Here is a 15,783-nt window from a genome sequence, read left to right on the forward strand (position 1 = left end):
CACCAGTTTCTGGGAGTTGCAGGAGGGGAGAATGCTTTTGTGCTCCAGTCTTGCTTGCAGGTTTTACGTGGGCATCTGGCTGGCCACTGAGAACAGGATGGCTGGACTAGATAAGCCATTGGCCTGATTTGGCAGGCTTTTCTTATGTTCTTCAGTCACTGTGCTCTGGAAAATAATGGTACTACATTATTAATTCCCGATAAGACCTCCTCAGAGGTATGATGGTAAATTACGTGAGAGATGCTGACAAAAATGTTATTGATTTTAAAAATGACTAGGCAACTTCAGATGAGGAAAAAACAGAAGCAAAGCATTATGCTTAGTGAAGAGGGAAAAAATGCCGTCAACCAGCCCAAGCTAAGCACTGTTAAGCCCCACTGATTTCATTGGAGAGAGCTTAGCACAGATTGTCCATTAAAATACTTAAATGGATATCAGGTAATATGGACAACAGACTTTCACCAGATCCACAGAAGGTAGCTAATAATGAAATTGGCTGAAATAAACAAAAGATAGCTCCATGTTAATTGAGAAAGGGTCAGTTAACAGTGTCCAACTGGTGTATGCAATGACAACCCAATAGTAGTTTGCATGCTGGCAGAACATCAGTGATCAAACAAACCATGGGGTCCCCAGTGCAGTCCACCAAGACTATTAGTTCACATATGACGCTGTGTATGTCTCTAAGACTTAGACAGGAACATGATACATTAATATTCTGGGGAACACAGGCCACTCTTCCTTGCAGTATTTGAATGTTCCCTGCAAGCTGCTGTTAGAATTCCAGTTTCAACACTACCTAGAACGTAAAACAGGTGAGCTGGTGAATCTTCCTGTAACACTGCTGGACTATTTGTGCAATTCTGGCACAGCTGGTGCACCTGTTGGCATCTTCCATCCCAAGCACTTAATTGTTGCTGTACAGAGTCTTACAGCTGGGGCTGCAACTCTGTTAGACAAATTGCCGCTGATTAATTATGCATGCTTTATTTGATTAACCAATCAATTAAAATTGCATATGTTTGCAAATAGGTTAAAATATATATTTCTGAAGCAAGAGGCATACTTTCTTTTCGGTGCACAGATGTGTCATTGCAGTTGCCCCCTCGAAAGAGCCACTTTCCCTGTAATTTAACGAAGATAGAACTCTTCATTTTAAAACTGCAATTCGTAGAAGCATTTATATTAAAAAATAATACAATTTTTAAAATTCTGCTTCTAGTAGTTAGATTGGAAGGAATGATGCAAGCGTGTGATTGAAAAGAACATTATTTTATTATAAGAGAGGACTAGTTTTATTTTTGTGCATATGGAAAAAAATGTCCCTGAATTTTTTTAGTGTAGTGGCCAGGCTAGGATATTGAAGACCAGGGTTCAAATCCCAGTTAGCAAAAAAATATATCAATAAATCACAGGGTTAGATTGGCCGGTCACTGTTGCTCTAGCTAACTTACTTTGCAGGGTTGCAGTGTGGATAAAATGAAAGGTGAAACCTTTCACACCACCTTGACTTTCCTTTAAAGATGAGATAAAAATATAATTAACAAACGAATAACATGTGTTCTTAGATGTAAATCCCACTGACTTCATTGGGACTTACTCTCAAGGAAATGTACATCAGGCTTCAGGCTTCAAATCAGGTCAAAAAGCTTTAAGACAGGACTATATTGGTTTTAAAATGCACATCTCTTCTCAAGCCTTCCTTTTTTTGCAGGTATACAGAACCAATCATCTTCTTCATTCAAAAACAAAATATTTCTTAAGAAGGCCTGAAGGGCTGACAATTTCAGCAGCTAATCATCCAGGACTGTCTCTGCTTCATAAAAATGAACAACATTGTAAACGATAGCTCATTGCATTTTGTATGCGGGAAGTCGTATGTGCTAACCACTGGGATAGCAAAAGATTTTCCACCCGCTCCTGCATAGGCTAAAGTGCTACACAGAATTTCATTTCACAGCTGGACACTCTCCAGAGCTGTGTGAAACTGCCAATTTTTGGCTTTGAGCACCTGAATGCAAAATGGGTAGTTTTGCAAACGCACATTAACCACATATGCGATCCAGCTTGAGAACATCATGTAGGGAGTGAATAGAGTTTTTGCCTGCTGAATTAGCCAGACCAGACAAGTCTGAAATCTATTGCTCAAGCAGAACACCTCCATTTTCATTAGCTCCCGCGGCTTCTAATAGGACAACGTTCTCTGCTCTAAATGACAAAACAAACAAGCAACAGTGCATCCAGGTTTTCAAGCAATGCAGTGTGCTAAATGGTTTGAGCCATGAATGAATCTGTACACAAAGGATTCCCAGCCTGATCCATGGATGGAGGAAGGAGCAGCAGCAGCAGCAAAATGAAGTTGCACTTCCTTAACATGAAACATGATTTCTGGTCACAGTGGTGATAAAATAAATGCAACTGGAACCAGTGGGATGAGCACACATGTAATATAGGAAGCTGCCTTATATCAGTTCAGGCTGTTTGCACTTCCAATTCTGGCTGTCAGTGGCTGTCCAGAGTTCCAGACAACAGCATTTCCCTTCATCTTCAGCCCGACCCTTTTAACTTAAATGCAAGGATTTACTACATTGTGGCTTAGTGGTACAGTTACCTGCTTGGCATGCAGGAGGCCCCAGATTCAATCCCAAGTATTCCCAGGTAGGACAGGGAAAGAACCCTGCCTGAAACCCTGGAAAGGCACTGCCAATCAGTGTTGTTGGTATCCATCTGTCCTGAGAGACAACCTAACCCTAACAAAGCATGGAAGTCTTTGCCCATGCAGTTTTATATGCACCAGCCCCCACCCTGATGCTTCTGTGGATGGCGGGAGGAAGATAATAATAATAATAATAATAATAATAATAATAATAATAATAATAATAATAATAATAATAATAATAATATCCCACCCATCTGGCTGGGTTTCCCCAGCCACTCTGGGCGGCTTCCAGCAGAATATTAAAATACAGTGATTTATCAAATACTAAAAGCTTCCCTAAACAGGACTGCCTTCAGATGTCTTCTAAAAGTCTGATAGTTCTTTATTCCTTTGACATCTGATGGGAGGACGTTCCACAGGGCGGGTGCCACTACCGAGAAGGCCCTCTGCCTGGTTCCCTGTAACATCTCGCAGTGAGGGAACTGCCAGAAGGCCCTCGGAGCTGGACCTCAGTGTCTGGGCAGAACGATGAGGTGGAAACGCTTCTTGAGGTATACTGGGCTGAGGCCATTTAGGGCTTTAAAGGTCAGCACTGACACTTTGAATTGTGCCCGGAAATGGAATGGGAGCCAATGTAGGTCTTTCAGGACCGGTAATGCTCACAACTTGTATAACTCACAACTTGTGCACATTTAACTTGTGTGCATTCAGTTGTATGCACTTGGGGAAAATTAAAAAGGGGGTGTGCATTCAGGAAAAAGCAAAAGCATTTGGCAACCCTACCCCCTGCCATTGAACCTAATTCATTTTGACTAGACACAATTTTGGCCTTGGGCACTATTCCCAGAACATCACCCCAGTGAAAGTTGAGCTTTGCTTGTACTCAACAGAAGCCCACCAGTTATTTCCCTCTGTTGGAGGATAGAACAGAACACGCCACGTGGCTTGTCTTGCACTGCCTATGCCTAAAACTAGCCTGCTTCCCTCAGCTGTGAAAAGGATGCTGTTCCATTGCCCATGTTGAAGTAAGATTCAACTCCCAGTCCAGCTGGCCTATGTGTAGAATGGGAGGAGGGCATCGTTTTGTCCTTGGCCTCAGCCTCAAGTAGCAATATGTCCATTCATTTTACCTCATGGTGGCGCCATCTGGAGTGGCAAGAATGGCTCTGTGAGCCTGAAGCTACGGTTTGACATTGCTTGTGAACCAAGCCAACGTCTCAAAGCCCTTTCATGGAGTAGCATCAGTAAATGTATTTGCCTGAGGTTAACAGCTTAGTGAAATGGTTTTTCAAATGGTTAAGGAATAACACCAGAACGTAAGAAGAACCCTGGCAGATCAGACCAGAGGCCTGTCTGGCTTTCTGCTTTCACAGCGATTATCCAAATTTCTACTGGAAGCTCACCAGTGGGTCAGAACTGGAACAGCGCTCTTCCACTCATGATCCCTGGCAACTGCTTCTGCTAACAGAAGTAATATGTAGTCATTATGACTACTAGCCACTGGAAGCCTAATCCCCTTTTAAAGCAATTCAAGTTGATAACCATTGCTACGTATTGTGGTCATGAATTCCATATGCAGGGAGACACATTTAAATGTTAAATCTCCTTCAATATCAGCGAATTAAAAGTTTAGTTGGCGTTTAAGTGCTGATGCATCCTGGGAAATAAAGCTGACAAGATAATAACCCTTTCACTTTATATTTATTTTCTGGGCCTTGTGTGTTTATTCTTTTGCCTCCCATTGAGCATAATGCATTTGCGGAAGGCACAACAATTTTTGTCAAATCTGTCACACTGTTTCCCAAAGAGCATTTTACTAATAATCCCAGTGTCCTTGGCGATGCATGGGGTGATAGTTGTCTCGGTGATATATGTGATTATGATAATGCTGTTTTTACCAAAATACAATTTTTGTCATCTTTAAAGCAATTTTCCCCCAACAAAGCTGAACAATTCACTCATTCAGTCAGTGGTTGCGCTGGAAACATCACATATAATTTGCCTGTACAGTGTTTCAAAGAATCTTTGCCTTGACGTCTCCGATTGCTGAAAATAGCAGGCTTCCTTGTGTCTTTGGAAACAGGATGGTGGAAACTTATTCAGCACTTCAATTTTTAAGTTAATGGGTTGAGATAATGATAGCCGAATTACAAAATATCATTACATACTGTCCGGCTCAGCCTATCAACAGGTAATGCAATCATGTTTGCAATTTTGTTATCATTGTTTCAATCCATTAACATATACCTATCAATTTTGCATACTGGTGCCTATATTTATAGTGCCATTTGATTTCTGGCTTCTTTCTCCTGCCACTTTTCACACATACATACAGAGAGCTTTGTGGAGTAAAGAATGAGGTGCCAGTACTTGTTGGCGGTGGCAGCACAACGTAGCTGCCATGGTGACTGTATCAGTGTGTACCATTGCAACTGTATACATACATGTATGGTAAGGGTACTTAAATGATACACTCTCCCCTGTTATGCATGATAATCCCACTTTCCTTAAGCCCTCCATGCAGTGCACCCCAAGCAAAACTCCCATTCCTGAACACTAATTATGTTGCTGGTCCTCAAACTCTGATGGAAACAAGTACAGCGGAGTCAAAGACTTGCTAAATAGCTTTGATTTTCATCAACAAAGCAGGATAAATGGAATAATGAAAGATGTATCTTGCTTACAATGCCAATTCTGTGAATGCTTAGCCAAGAGTAAACACCACTGAACAAGGGGAAATAGATAAACAAGCATTGCATTGCAATGCCTGCCATATGAAGCTGCAGTCTCTTATGAACTATTTGTTCGATCTTGAAGACACCTTTGTGAAGTGGAAGAGCATGTGCTCTCTGCTTTTGGCACACTGTGTTTTGGGTTGTATAAGTTCTTCTGTTGAGAGTGTATGAAGCCTTGCCTTTGCACTTTGGCTGTGGGCTTCCCCTGGCCTGGTGAAGTCTCTGCTGGGCTGCTGGCGCTCCTTTGCCTACAAGAGTTGTATTCGCTCTGGGAGAGTTGCAAAATTTCCCCTTTCCCCTTGACGGTCTTTTCCAGGTACAGCACACTGGAATGTGTGGATCTGTGGCTACAACATTGCACACTAGATGCCCAAGCCCATGTTACATGGCTAGGTCGCAAGGGAATATGTTGGGGCAGCCTGATGCCTTGACTCATGTCTTAGACTGCAGTGATGGGCCTGCACTAATCATTCAACTAGGCATGAACGATATGGGAAGCAGGAAAGGCATCAGCCTCACTTTTGCAGCAGTTGTGGATGTCAAGGCACCAACACACAGTGCATTATAATGCACTACTCAGTTCTTCCTGGGTTCAAGGCAGGATGGCCACTTACACATCATCAAAAAGAGGAGAGACGTTTGTGTCAAATTTGCATACACCAATTTATAAGCACCAAAGCCAATTTAGAAATAATTACTAAATAAATACATCTCACCAGAGCGTGACACACTGAGACCGGGTGCTCAATCTGTTGCTCAGTTGCAAACTGTTGATGGGCAACTTCAAGGGCCCTGCTCCCCTGTTTAATGATTCTTTATCTTTAATCCAAACTTGGATCAAGCAGCCCTTCAAAGAGAGGATGGTCTTCTGTAAAGAATGCAGTGGTCCAAACGTATGCTGTGATGTATAACCAGCACAATATTTTTTTAAAAGCCAGCTTTTGATATCTTCCTTCTTCTTGTCAGCCTGAATGAAAGAGGGTGACTTTGGCTCTCGTAGAATCAAAGGGTATGAGAGGGATCCTGGAAGATGTAAGCTCAGATTTGAACTATGGTGATTTACAGTGGAAAACAGAAAAGACACTTTTCTTCCTGAATGATAACCATTAAAGATCAAAAGGCTGCAGGGTGAATTTCTTAGATACATGTTTAAAGAACAGGTAACTGAATCCAGCATCAAATATAACCATCAGGATGAAGGACCAAATGGCAAAAGATTTATATGATCTGAAGAGAAACCAAATGAACAGGTAGCTACAAATCTGATTTTTCTTAATTAATCATTGGAGTCAGGCAGATTGAGTCTCACTGTGAATGCTGTGCAAAGAGAGGTGATGCTTATCTTTCCATTCCCATGCAGTGGGTGGAACTGAGATTGGTTTCTCTGTGTGGCTAGGAGCCTTAGGGTGAAAATTCACGAATGAATTTCTCCAAATTTCTCCAGGAGGAGAAATTTTCCAGCACTTTCCCTGGGAAGAAAATCACTATTAGCAGTGACAGTAGCACAGCTGCTTTCTTCATTTCTATATCATTTTGTTGTTGTTGTTGCTGCTGCTGCTAGTGCAGCTTTTGAGGGTGCCTCAGAAGTCACATCTCTCTGCTCGAAGTCAGGAAAGAGCAGTGAGCACAGTAACCCCTGCATAATGGAATACCCTTCCAGTGGAAGTTAGGTAGTACTGAAGTAAAACTTGCTCTGAAGCTTAAAACCCAAAAGCCTGAACTCCTCAATGTGTATCCAGCAGAGTTATTCATTCCTTACAACATCTCAGCTCAGTTCTGGAATTCATGAACAAACCAGGGAAGCTCTTGATTGGTAAGTCTTGCTTCATACCAGATTGTTGAAAACGCTTTCTCCTTACATTGCACACTTCACTGATATTGTTAATAGTAACTTTTGCATGCTGTGTTGGAGGGAACGGGGGTGTCCATTTGGTTTAATAGCTTTATTCTGCGTTCTAATTAAAATAAATATGGCAAATAAAGATCTACTGTTTGAGCTTTTTAATTGGACCCATTTTTCTCAGGATGAGGATAAAGGGCAATTCAGTTTCATTGGTTCTCGATCTAGCTTTTCTTACACAGGAGGAAAGAGAGAGAAAAAGAAAACTAGAGGTGAAACAGATGTTCAGAAGTTGTATAGGGTGAGATCAGATGATATCTTTTGCCTTCCTCAGCTTCTGGTACGAACAATTTTACCTCCCCAGTCACCTGGATAAACTGTTCCTGCCTCAGATGCCATTAGATGTCTGTGTTCAATAAAAGACATGCATGTGTCAAACTGCATATTCATAGGCCCAGATTCCAGATATAACTTTGGGATTAACTGCACAATATGGTCCTAAATATATTGGCTTTTAAGCATGTTTGTCCCATGAACCCAGTGGTGTTGGAAGCCGGGCAGATGCATCAGGTGGGCAGGGATAGAAGGTGATCTCTCGTTTCCTACTGCATGTGGGGAAATTATCCAGGTAAAATGAATAAGCAGACGCATTCTAATAAATATTTTACTAGATAATAAATATTCCAATAACTACATAGATGGATTTTAATAGAATGTCTTACTGGCATTCCCTGTGATAATTTACAAGATTTACAATTATTATTGCTCTTGGAAAAGCCAACCCCCCTCCCAAACTATATTATGTTATGGACACAAAAAGAAAGCCTTTGAAAAGATTTAACAAGTCTTTTAAAATAGAGTACCAGGCTAAAATATTGTGCGAGCTAGATGTAAAATTCAAGTGTCCTGTCATCCTTGACATTCATAAAAATAAAATACTGTGCATTGTTTGCTTTTATTATTTCTGAATGCCTAACCATTACAGGGAGAGAGAGAGTGTGTGAGAGGCCAATTTGATTCTGGTTTCTGGACATATGTAGACTGATTTGTCCAGGCCCAGAAATAAGCACACTTCCTAATCAACAGTAAATGGTAACAGAAAAATGGTAAATACATATTTATAATTTCATGCTTGCTGTGAGTCACAATGCACCCACACACCCAAATATATCTGACTGTAATATTTTTTTCTCCCACAGGCAATGCCATAATATGAGTGCCTCCTTCTCCTTGAATAGGGTTGTCCCTTCCATTCCCCAAGCAGAAAATTCTGGCAGGACAAGAAGCAGTGGCCAGGTGTTGGGTGACAGACGTGTTTGTGCCACACAGCCTGCCTTGCACTTCCTAGACCAGCCTGCTCCCTTCAGTTGCAGTGGAAGACACTACTAGTGTTTAAGTATGATCCAGCTGCCAGTCTAGCTGTTGTCTGTACATAGAGTCGCAGCAAGGTGTCTTTGGTGGTCGTCCCATCCAGTCAAGTGAGAAGGCCACCTGTGTAAGAATCCAGGGATTCTGAAGGTGCAAAGTGCTCACTGCTTTTATCCTGAAACCAAATTTTCAGAAGCGACCCTATAGATGAGATTCGTGCTCAAACATTAGCTGTGATGCCACAAAGTTTTATTGCTCTGAAACCAGGGATGTGGCTGGTTTAGAAAAATGACAGATCAGCTGTGCTGGTCTCATACAGGACAGATGGCCAGTTGGATGATGCAGGGAATGAGATGCATTTTACTTATATACATCAGCTTATTATTATTATGAAAAAATAAATAGCACATTCATAAATGGTTTTAGATGCTCTACGTGGTTTTTTTATAATGTTTTAGATGATTTTAAAATGTTTCATATATGAGCTTATTTTATTTTAATTTGTTTTGTCATAACATTTTATGGTTTATCACCCTGGGCTCCTTTGTTAGGAAGGGCAGGGATTAAATTTACTAAACAAACAAATAACAACACTGAATTTCACAATGTATTGTGTCACATCACATTACTTGTTTGAATATATAATTTGTTTCTTGGTACCCACAAGAAAACATTTGTCTGAGTCATTCTTCTGTGGGAGAGGCTGTGTAAAGCATATTTACAGCAGTTTATTCAGCATACATCAGGGAAAAGGGGAAAACATGTCTTCTCCCTTTCACGTCCAAGCAAGCAGCATAAGCAAAAGCTATACAGTGGTACCTCAGGTTAAGTACTTAATTCGTTCTGGAGGTCTGTACTTAACCTGAAACTGTTCTTAACCTGAAGCACCACTTTAGCTAATGGGGCCTCCTGCTGCTGCCGCGCTGCCGGAGCACAATTTCTGTTCTCATCCTGAAGCAAAGTTCTTAACCCAAGGTAATATTTCTGGGTTAGCGGAGTCTGTAACCTGAAGCGTATTTAACCTGAAGCGTATGTAACCCGAGGTACCACTGTACACAAAATGGAAGTTCTCAGCAAGTGTAAACAGGCATGTGACACACAACAGTCATGCCTGTTCCTCTTAAGGTGGAACGGAATATTCTAACAATAAGATACTTGTAGCCGATTCACCTGGCCCCCAAAGGTTGGCCAAATCCACCTTCTTTTCCTTGGCTTCCTTGGAGGAAGAGCCAAAGAGCATTCTGGGTATAGAGGCTGGGAGAATGCCTGAGCTATTACAGTTTGCCACAGTGGAGTTGTCACTTGCCTCAGATGGTGCCTGTGGCAATGTACCAGCCATGATGGCACAGCATTTTTCCTCAATAAAGAATAATAGGACTTGAGCTTCAGGGAATTTGAACCTAGGTTTTCCTGGCCCTTGGCTAACTCTCTAGCCACTGTTTCACACTGGCTCTGTTTGTTCAATAAAGTTGTATGTGTAGTTGATCCCAGTCCTGGCTCTTGTGCCTTCCTTCTAATCCCAGATACAAAGAACAGTATCTGCAAGTGAAAATGGCTCCATCGTGTCAAAGAGTTTTGCTGCTGATCACCTACTGCAGCCGCTCCTCGAAGGTGGAGCCTTCCAAGCATTCACACACCTCTGCATGGCACATTTAGCTTCTGACAGATCAACCCACACCATCAAACTACAAACATGTTGCAAAGCACCGGCAGCTAAGCAGAATCCAAGGGACAGTTCTAGTATAGAAAACCAGATGGTACAAACAAGTGAACTGAGACTCTTAATGAGGAGCGTTTAGGAGGAAAGCATCCATGCCTGACACTGCTTGCTCATTAACAGAAAAAGAGGGGATTGAATGAAAAGGATTAAACGGACGATCACAGCTTCACAATGATACAGGTAGGCACGAACTGGAGCTTCATCTGAGGCACAAGGATTCAGTATAAAGTAATAGCACAGAAGGCAAAAAATGCAAATAGCACCAGCTTCTTGGGGTGGGGCAGTCTGATATGTAGTGGAATCCAAGTAAGCAGGAGGGTTTAACCCTTTCCTTCCCTGCTGCATTTCTGAAGAAAGTCCCAATTCTAAAGAATGACTGGATCCCTCATTCTTGTCAATAAGGATATCACCTATTGGAATGTCAATTCTCACACAGCAGAAAGGCTGGCTACTGTTTACTTGAGCACTGTGATTGTATTATTACTACTGATTAATGAATTACCAGGTGTAGGAATGACACAGGCCATGCCCTAAGTCTTTCAGTCTAAGGTTATTGCGCACTGGAAGGAGTGAAAAGGAATCAGTTGGTGAAAGCCAGAGTGAATAGCTGTTGAAGTAGGCCAACAGAAGGATATTTTCCCTCCTCCATCCTAGGCAATGTGCCTCACTGCTGCTAAGGTCCAGGCAAGAGGGTGGTAGCTGGACCATACAGACTGACACAAAATGCCTTGTTGCTGCCCGCTGACTCTGAGGGAGGACTGGTCAGGTATAGTTGGGTCAGACAGGCTGATGGAATGGGCCTTACTTCCTCTCCCTCCCTGAAGCTACAGAATATTAGGCCACTGATGAGATAAGCAGGCAGTATGAAATTTCATCACACCCACCCACCCCTCAGAAAATATATGGTAGTTTGCTATAACTGTATTTTATTTTATTATCCATAAATACTTGGATGCCATCAGTAATCAAATTAGAAGGGACTTCACAATATTAATGAAGACAGATGTTAGTTATGCAACCATAATACTTTTTTTTCAGATTAATTTCCCTTCATTATCTTTTAAACAACATACAGTCAAGAAAACAAAAGGCCGAACAAAGAAAAGAAAACAGCCTGAATACAAGAAACACTTGATTAAAGGAAAAGAGATGGAGGATGTGGAGACTTAAAAAGCAATTCAGTTATTGTTTCTATATTCACATCAAGGTTGTTCTTTTCCAACAGTGGAACTCAACAGATGCCTAGGTGATCCAAGTAAGTATGAAGAAAAATACAGGTGGGATGGAGTGAAGATCAGAAACCCTGAAGATTACTTTTGGAGATGTTCCATGTTGTGTTTGATTCATCTAATCAATAAAGTCATACCATTTTTTAAACAAAAAGATAGTTGAGCTTCAAAGTTGCCAAGACCAACATTTCCAAAGCTTCCGTGACCTTTTCTTCTTTTAAAAAAAGAAACCTTGCCAAATAACTGGTTTATCATATCAGAAGCTTCCATAGGTAAGCTAGTCTATGAATCTGTCAAGACAGAGTAAACTGAGGAGTGTGCATGTGTAACATTTGACGTATGTACATCTCCAGTTTCTGACCACAGCAGAGTGAGTCAGTGTCCGAAATATTTATGCAGGACATCAGTCAAAATCAAGCACTTATAATGCCTACTGATTTCCATGAGAGAAAGTTTAGTGTGTACTTAACTCTTCTGTTGAAATCAATGGAACTTTAAAGTGCTAGATTGTGCCTTTAGAAGAAATAAGAAAGACCATTGCTGCTAATGCAAATAGGTATTAAACATGCATTAATCCCTCCACCCTGGCAACTCAGGGAATGGTTGGGACCTTGAGAATTCTCCTGTCATCCACTGAATGAATTAAAATTCCTATGAGAAAACTAGGAAAGCCTGTAACAGTTAACCTAATTTAGGCCTGTAATACACGCATGTCTCCCCCCCAGAGACCTAAAGAAAAGAAATTAATGCATAATATTTGCTTTCTCCTGTTTTTGCATTGGAGAAGATATCCAAAATTTCAGCTAAAAGGCTGCTGAACATTTAAAGCCCTTGTTAATAAAAAGTGCCTGGCCAGTTTTATTAACTTGAATTTAAGCACATTGTGCTTTGCATTTTTATAAGTCTAACAGGCATTGTTTGCTAATGAACGAAGCTCCATTCCATCTGAACACATTTTTAAAGCTGTTATTTATGGTTTAGTCTTTCAACAGGGGCCCATTTTTTTTTTAGTGCCATTATATTTATGGGTTACTCTGCTAACTCTGGTGTTTGTTAACATAATACCAACAATAAAAAGCCCAGTTGGCTTTCTGCTTCTGGAAGTGATAGTCCAATGGTTTTGGTTTTCTGTTTTTAAAACCCAAGGAATGGAACTTCAGAATAGATATGGGGGTGGGGATGGGGTGGGGGTGAACTTGCTGTAAGAAAGACAGTAAAAAAGCCAGATTCCTGAGGGTAATTTTGCAAGTGCAAACTCATTCATATAAAAGCTTAATTGCTTTCATAAAAGTCCTTCTTAGGTTTAATCACTAAAAAATAAACTGTGTGCACACCACAATCCCACTGGCCTTTCTCATCTTAGTTCATTGGATACAATTTACTAGGAACATTGCTATATATGAGCCCCTCCGAAATCAACAGTTGTGCCAGAAGCATGCTTTAATTATACATAAGATTTGGGATAGTTGATCAGATAGGAATATGAGCTAGTTAAAATCTTGCCTTAACTATGAATAAGTCCCACTGAATTCAGTGGGTTATGTTTCTGAGTAGGCACATATAGAGCCAAGCTACATACCTGCCCCTCACCTGCAATGTTACCTGTGAATGTTACCATTGACCGTGGCACCTTCTCAGATTGACTGTATTAACTGTGGACTCAACTATACAGCTGCATATAAAACATTTTAAGTGTGTTGTAAAGTGCAATATATAAATGTGACACTAGATGGCAACAGTGAGCTATGGCAAATTCAATATATTTTTCAAAACGCTTTTAAAAGAGCATTTTCATAACGTTTTTTATATGTGTGTGGATTCCACCTAGGAGTGAGTTCACAGTGTTAAATGTTGGATCTCCTCCTATCTCTGTGAATGGTTCTAGAGGTGGTCTTGGGGACAACTGTTCTGACCCATGTCATTTATGTTATGGATTTGTACAGAGGTCCATCTTGTGCCCTATGTTATTTAACATCTAGAATTCTTGATGAAGCCCTTGTGGAAGGCCATCTAGGAATTTTGAGTCAGACGTCAACAGTATAGTGATGACACTCAGCTCCATTTCTAATGTACTATTAACATTATGCAAATTATTCCACTTTAAAATTGTATTGAGAGGATAACATATTTTAGAACACAGTAATTGCAGATTTTTAAAAACTTTGCTGTTTTAATTGCTGTTTTAATTTGCGTATTCTGCTAATTATTAGTGCTGTGCTGAAACCTGTCCTCCCATTTCTTAAAACATCGTCTTTCTCTACAAAATAGGCTTTGCTGTTTCTGTCTCATTCACAGGGCACTTCAGAATTTCTTCAGAATTTACATGGGGGCAGATTTGAGCCCACCCTGTAAGATGGCCAAGGGTGGTGTGTGTGTATTCTTCATCATCAGTGTGTCATTAATGTTCTGCATTGTCCATCCTGGGCAATGACACTTTCTTCTCATAGATTTTGGGTGGCAGGCCAATATCTGCTTACCCACCACCTAAAACAACTTTTTAGCAGAAACGACAGGCAAAACAACAGAGATATGGGCATGGGGACCAGACCTTTCAGCAGACCCAGATGCCACTGTTGCCATGTCTACTCTGGCAATACTGTTACAGGATCTTTGTCTTCCAGAACATCAAGGGTTCATTCATCTGCTCATCTTCTGATGTCAACACCCTACTGCAAGCTGGCTGGTATCCAGGCAAATAATAAATGGATACAAATTTGACACCAGAAATGGCAATATCTAAAAACAATGGAGAAAACATCTTGCTGCAAGTGATCTTAAGGTGGTCATTCTTGAACAAAGAATCTGCTTGTTTTCATATGCATCCAGATCGTGTTTCAGGCCATGAAAAAGTGAGCATGTTCCTTATGATATAGATATCGAGTTGACCACATGGTGAATCGGTCATATAACTGATTCTCCCAAGTTGCTGATTGTAACATGCCTTGTACTTGGTATACAGGCACAGCGGTTTTTCATCAGATGATTTCATCTTAAGTATTCTTAGGATAGCACCTAAGTCTGCAATCTTACCTACATACAATGATACCTGTGAATATGCCCCACTGAATACAGACAACTTTTTTGATAGCCAGAATCCTCTAGGAAGTTTACAACATACTTCAAATGCAATCAAAAGAACCATACTAAACTATAACAGCACTACTCAGTACAGCAGCAAAACTGGCCAGTAAATCAGTGTACAGTTTAGACAATAGTAAATGTCCAGCTTATCAATGTATTTTGTTCTACCTGGACCCCAAGTCCATTGGGCTACGCACAAGATGAATGGACATGGGGGGAAAGGAGTTTTATAAGTACAGGCAACAATCAATTTAGGCACATCTGAATGATACACAATCGTGCATCCTGGCTGCTCCTTTTGTCTTCTTCTGGGTTTACTCCCACAGGCTATTTTACACAGTTAGGGATCACAGATTGAATGCAACAAGTAAACGTTTTTTCTGAGTAATATTGGTAGATCACCTGAAATGGAAGACACTTCATAAAATTCATAATATAAAATGGTTAAAAGTATAAGAACAACCAACTTAGGTGAGTGGCTCCAGCACAGTGGCACTCAAGCCTGTGGGGCAAAAGATGTATGCAGCATTTGAATTATATTTTTGGCAGCCAGGCTTAAATCATAATCCTGTTCTCAACTGAAAAATCCATTATTCAACTTCAGTTAAGGTGCCCTTTTGCCTGCTGAAACTAATTTTCTGTAATCAAACTGAGTAGGCCCTTTCTTTTTGGTATGAATGTATAATTTTCTTTGAAAAGGAAAGTTAATTACAAGTCTCATAATGATGGACAAATTGAGATGTATGCTACACACAGTGTTTCTGACAATATGAGTCTGACCTGACCAGCTATCAGCTCCCGTGCAGCTCTATATTTAATTCAGAACTATGAGGTTATTTAGGATCAGTAAACCAGTTCCTCTCTTTTGTTGTTGTTATTGCTGTTCAGCTCTGAGGCAAACACAGTGAAATGCAGTAAAGTTGCTAAACAGCTTAGTTAGCCACAGCCACTCTGGTCCTCAAATTGCCAATTTGGAATAATTGACAATTACGTTTTTATTGAAGGAACGAGACCCAAATGGGCCAGAATGACTATCTCCCTATTTTTTGTGTTTGTGTGTGTGTGTGTGGGGGGGGGGGAACGGGGACGCAATCCCTAAATTTCTGAAATGTCATGATGATCCCCTGTTGGAAGGAAATTACATTGTGCTG

The sequence above is a fragment of the Podarcis bocagei genome (genome assembly GCF_964188305.1).
Source record: "Podarcis bocagei genome assembly, chromosome: 11".
Classification (NCBI taxonomy): Eukaryota; Metazoa; Chordata; class Lepidosauria; order Squamata; family Lacertidae; genus Podarcis; species Podarcis bocagei.